Source organism: Mastomys coucha, unplaced genomic scaffold, assembly GCF_008632895.1.
Source record: "Mastomys coucha isolate ucsf_1 unplaced genomic scaffold, UCSF_Mcou_1 pScaffold23, whole genome shotgun sequence".
NCBI classification, from domain to species: domain Eukaryota; kingdom Metazoa; phylum Chordata; class Mammalia; order Rodentia; family Muridae; genus Mastomys; species Mastomys coucha.
This window is the reverse complement of record NW_022196906.1, coordinates 107,459,723-107,465,713: the sequence shown is the minus strand read 5'-3', so window position 1 is coordinate 107,465,713 and position 5,991 is coordinate 107,459,723.

Genomic DNA, 5,991 nt, shown 5'->3' with positions numbered 1-5,991 from the left:
AGATAGTCAGGGAAAGGGAAGAGTCAGGTGAGATCACGTGATGGGATAGGGGATGGGGTGGGTGTGGGTCAAAGATGAAATTGCTAAGGCCTAAATCATATGCTTCATATTGTGGCGTCTTCTCTGTGCGCATGTACATCTGTGCATACATGCGTGAGTGTGGAGGTCAGAGGGCAACTCTTGGTGTTGTGTTCTCAGACGCCTTCAACTTTTTCTTTGAGACAGCCTCTGTCATTGGCTTAGTTGGCCAGCGACCTTCCAGGAACCTGCTTGTCTTCACCCTCCACCTTGCCGCTGTTGGGATTCTAAGTATGTGTCATTCTTGTTTGGCCTTCAGTGTGGGTTCCAGATCCTGAAAGGCAAGGAGTTTACCCACTGAGCTATCTCTCCTGCCCCTTGTGGTGTTTTCTCAAACTACATTCCACTGAACTCTCACAAACTTTGGGTTCCAATTTTAGTTCTTGCCAGGAAATCTTGCAAACGAGGTGGGTATGGTAGAGCATACCTGCAATTCTGGCCATGCCAAAGACAGGAGGGTAGTTGTGGAAGCCTTGTTGGAAGCTTGGACTGTAGAGTGAATTCCAAGTTAGCCAGTTTTCTGGGCTATAAAGTGAGAGTCTATCTTGAAAAAAAAAAACTTTGTAAGTGAAATAGAATCATCCGATACTGCTATTTCTCCATTGCTGGTTCCACATGCCACCCAGGGTAGCAAATAGGCACGTGGAGGCAAGGTTCAGCATCAAAGATAACGTATTTCAGCTCCCTCCTTCCTCTGCTTTGGGTCTTTTTATTTATTCACTCATCAAACATTCACTGAGCATTTAGTAGGCACCAGCTGGGGTATGGAGATGAACAGGAGAAATACAGTCCCTAACTATCCAATATGGCTCTGGATGGAGCTAACAGGCTGTGCTCACTCATTGGTTCAATAAATATTTATAGAGTGCTTAGTGTTTGATCATCTCTGTGTTAGGCATTGAGAATAAAGGGGCAGACAGGCGAGAACAAATTACCGTTGCTTTTGGAGAGGCTGTAGTGTGGGTGGGAAAGATGTTAACAAAGAAGTTCATTAAATGAAAACATAATGACATAGCTTGAAAGGTACTCTAGGGGATGAAGAGATGGTTCAGTGGTTAAGAGCACTGGCTGCTCTTCCAGAGGACAAGGGTTCGATTCCTAGTACCCACATGGCAGCTAACTCCGAGATCTGACACCCTCACAAAGACATACATTCGAGCAAAACAGCAATACACATAAAAAAATTAAAAAGAAATAAATTATTAAAAGAAAAGATTCTCTAGTGTTCCAGTTTATAGGGGCATATTTCCATATTATCCCGAGTTTCAGATTGTGTTTAGTCATGAGCCACTACTGTGTACTAGCTGGGGATGTGTATGTGTGTGTGTGTGTTTGTGTGTGTAAGCAAAGTTTGATGGCTAATATTGCCAATCTGACAGGATCTAGGAGACAGGGCTCTCGGTATATATGTGAGGAAGTTTCTAGTTAGAGGTAGGAAGATCCACCCAAAATGCATGTGCCACCATTCAGTGGGTTGGGCTCTCAGAGTGAATGAAGAGAGCTGAGTACCAGCTCTCGTCTCACCTCTTTCTGCTTCCTGACTTGGGTGCGTGTGATCTTGTTCCCTTGAACTGTGAGCCAAAGAAGGGCCCTCCCTTCCTGAAGTTGCTTTGTCACGGCAGTGGGAGAGGAGGGTAGAGTCCTGTGGGAAGCATAAGGTATCAAATGAATGCCATGGTTCTGGTTAGTCACCCTTTCTTAGCATCCGCAAACCAGAGGGTGTCAATGAAGCCTCACGTGGGTGTCATGGCCAGGCAAAGGAACTCAGCCACAGTGGCCACCCTTGTCCCTTCGCTTGGTAGCCATGGATAATTTGTTTTTATCAGTGTGCAGTAGGAGATTTAACCTGTATACTTGGGAATTTGACATCTACTGCTCTTTCCTCATGCACCTTCTAAACAATGGAAGGCCCCATTCAAGTGTCAACCTGCTCTATGCTATCACGGATAAACAGGCACAGGGACCCCAATGACTAGACGTTTTCTGCCGGAGGGTTTCACCTCTTTCTCATAAACAATGCTGATCTTATAGAGTTTTTGTTTTTATTTTTTTTTTGTTTTTGTTTTTTGTTTTGTTTTTGTTTTGCCTTGAAGTGGTACATATGTGTGTCTATTACTATTAATAGGTTACAGTATTAATGGGGTCCCCAACTCTCACTTTCAAAAATATACAACCCGTTAGGGGATTTGTAGGAGGTTAGACTTTCTCACGATGGCTGCAGCAGCACCTTCCATCTCAGGTGGACTTCACTGTGATGTTGCCGTCCCATTGCCAGGCATTATAGTCTGTGCTCTCTACTTTGACCTGTGTTCCCACTTGGACCCACGGGGTTGGCAAAACCACACCAGCACCCTTGTGCTATCTTGGCAATCTCTACATTTTGTGTCTCGGAGCTAGTGGCCATGTAAGGTGTGCTGTTTTCTTGAGGCCACCGGATGCTCCATCACGAGTGATGGAGTAGAGGCCAAGGAGCAGAAAGCATTCTCAGATATGGGTAGAGAAGGTGTAGGTTTCCAGCCTTGGATTTCCAAGTGCTCAGCCGAATCCCTCAGCGCACGCGCCTTTTACAATTGAATTGTAAAGGAAGAAATGGTTAAGATGCCAGGTTTTGGAAGTGATAGGCTACTTTGCAATAGAACACGAAAGCCCTTTGTTCCTCTTTCAGGTGTGTGTGTCTGTCCCCATGGCCTTGCTGACTCCAGGGAACTGAGCAAAGAACGGGCGTCTCCCACCCAGGTGCCTGCCTGTCAACACCATCTCCATAGAACACATTGAACCCAAGCTTTCTCAAGCTGTCACAGAGCCTGACAGATGTGGCGAGGCTGCGGTAAGTCAATTTAACCTGAGAGTGCTCAGCTCCGTGTGTCCTTAGTGAGTCATCAGGACTAAATGGAGAATAGAAGCGATGTCACATTCTGTGGGATCCTGCTGATCAACCCCACCTCCTTGGGCAGTATTTAGAGTACAGGAATATATTCCCTCTAGTAGCAGGGACAGAAGTGCTCCACTGTGGAGTTAGATCCCTAACATTTGAGATAAAATCTGCTAAGCTATCCCGCTGGCCTTAACGTATGGTCAACCTCCCGAATGGCTGGGATTACAGGTCTGGCTGAGTGCATATCTGATTTTGAGTTTGGTGTAGTCTGAGATCTGCCTGCAGTGGCGGATGGGAAAGGAGAGCCCCGGACTTTACCGGGAACAGCTCACGCGGCTGAGTACCTACTGTGTCCCAGGCCTTTCTGCAGAATTCATGTCAATAATTTGTTGTTTTTGAGAGAGATTTCTCTGCATAGCACAGGCTGGCTTCAAACTCATGATTCTCCTGCCACTTACCTTGTCAGTGGTGGGACTGAAGGTCTGCACTGCACCGCCTCTGTACCCCCTCTCCCCCACAACAGTCAGTGGACAGCTTCTGGAGCTTTTCCTCAAGTGCAGTCTACATTTTCTGAGAAAGCATGCCACCATAGCCCAGAACTTTCCCAGCAGGCCAGTGAGGTCTGTGGATCTGTTTGCTTCCACCTCCCCAGCATGGGGAATTACAGACACAAGGGCATGAAGCCCATTTTGTTCTTTTCTAAAATGTGGGTTCTGAGGGTTGGATTTACATCCCCGTGCTTTCAAGGAAAGCACTTCGCCACCGGAGCCATCTCCCCAGCCCTCTCTCTTTCAATATTACTCTTTAATCCACTTCACTGGACAAGCGAGGAGATTGAGGTTCAGACCATGCCTGGCTGGTCCTTACAGCATGGACAGAGCAATAGCAAGCCTGGTTTCTAAGGTCAGCAGGATTTGAGTGCCTTAGACATGTTCATTCTTAGGAAATGTGAGGACATGTAATTTTAATCCTGAAAGTGTAGCAAAGAGCTGGTCCCTGGGCTCCATGTGAACGCTGCATCCATGTGAATGCCACAAACTCTGGCTGCCAGCTCAACCCTTTTGGCCGAGCAGTTTTTGGCACGCATCGGCACATCACATCATTCCCCCATTTCTACTCAGAGGTTCTTCCGTTTCCAGCACATATGTTCCTCTGTTCTGGAGTTTTTCCTGACAGAAGCAGGAGGTTTTTGACAAACAGCTTTAATATTCTTTGCTTCTGTGTGGCTGGCTCTAATAATCCTGCAAGCCTACAAGGTCACGGGGAAGATTAAATCTGAGATGTCGGAGGCAGATTTTGACACATCATTATTTAAATCCTGAGCTGCTTGAGGGCTCCCGTCCCCAAGAGCCCTGATTCACTGGCCAAATGAACACCCCAAATTCTATGAGGTTGCTGATCACAGATCCTGGAGGCCTGATGTGGAATGCCTGCCCTGCTTGGTGTGACAAGGCTCTCACTTTCTGCCCCAGAAGAGTTACTGCCAGTGGAGAGAATGAGAGTTTTAGGAAATCTGGGTCCTCTCCCATCTCTTGCTGTGGACTTTAGGATTCCATCCAGTCTTCATAAATCTTCCGTGATTTCTCCTTACAGAATTATTTATATCATTTTGTTTTTTAAAGATATATTTATATTTAATTTTTATTTGTGTGTGTACAAGTGTGTACGTGCAAGTGTGTGTGTGTGTGTGTGTGCGTGTGCGTGCATGCCATGGTTGTATGGGTCCTTGAAGAAGCCAGAAGAGGGCATTAGATCTCCTGGAGCTAGAGTTATAGGTAGTTTAAGGCACACAACATGGGTGCAGCGGAAAAAAACCCTCAGGACCCCTGTAAGAGCAGCAAGTGCTCTTAACTGCTGAGCCATCTTTGCAGCCTACTCTGTTTTATTTTAATTGAGATATGTGTTTTTAAAAAATTAAAATGTATATATTTTGAACAGTTTGATAAAAATTTTCAAATGTATGGTCCAAGTGGGCATAACCCCAATTGAGAGAGGGGATATTTTCACCGTTCCAGAGGGTCCCATCTTCCCCTTCCTAGGTTTGTAAGGGCTACTACATTGCCTGGACTGACTTTCTTTTTGTTTTTAATTTTTTCTTTCAAGACAGATGTCATTATGTAGCTCTGGCTGTCTATTACTCACTCTGTTGACCAGGCTGGCCTCCAATTCTCAGAGATCTGCCTGTTTCTACCTCCTGAGTGCTGGGATTAAAGGCGTTGCCTTTACTCAGGGCTTTTTCTCTTTCTTCCTTTATTTTGTTCCTTTCTTCTTTCCTGTCTTTCCTGTCTTTCTGTCTTTCTGTCTGTCTGTCTGTCAGCCTGTCTCTTTCTCTCTCCCCCCCTCCCTTCATCCCTTCCTTCCTTCTTTTCTCCCTCCCTCTTTCCTTCTCTCCCACCTTCCTTCCTTCTACATGGGTTCTGGCAATAGAACTCAGCTCTTTCTGTTTTCAAGAAAAGTGCTATGAACTGAGATCTCTAGGCTCTCTCTAAAACTTAAAACTTCCATGTCTTATCCTCCAGGATTGCTGTGCTATGTCCCAAGTTCCCAATGCACTTAGGCAATTCATTTGATTCACATCCAAACCCTAGCACAGGGGAAAAATTTGTTCCTGTTTGGTATGACGCTTCTTTAAAAACTTGATAGAGGAATGAAGGAAAGGAGAGAAGAGAGAGACAGAGACAGACAGACAGACAGAGACACACAAAGAGAGTACAAACTGGACCCCAAAACCCTTTTCATGGGTATCCATCAACTCATTTAATCTCCTTAGACTAAGCCATACCCATTTAAGTTTCTGTCACCCACCCCGAAATAGAGCCTCAGACTGCCAATAAAGCACCATTCACAGTGCACACACACATCACAGCATCATTCACAGTGCACACATGTCACAGCATCAGTCACAGTGCACACACACATCACAGCATCAGTCACAGTGCACACACATCATAGCATCATTCACAGTGCACGCACACATCACAGCATCATTCACAGTGCACACACGCCACAGCATCATTCACAGTGCACACACACATCAC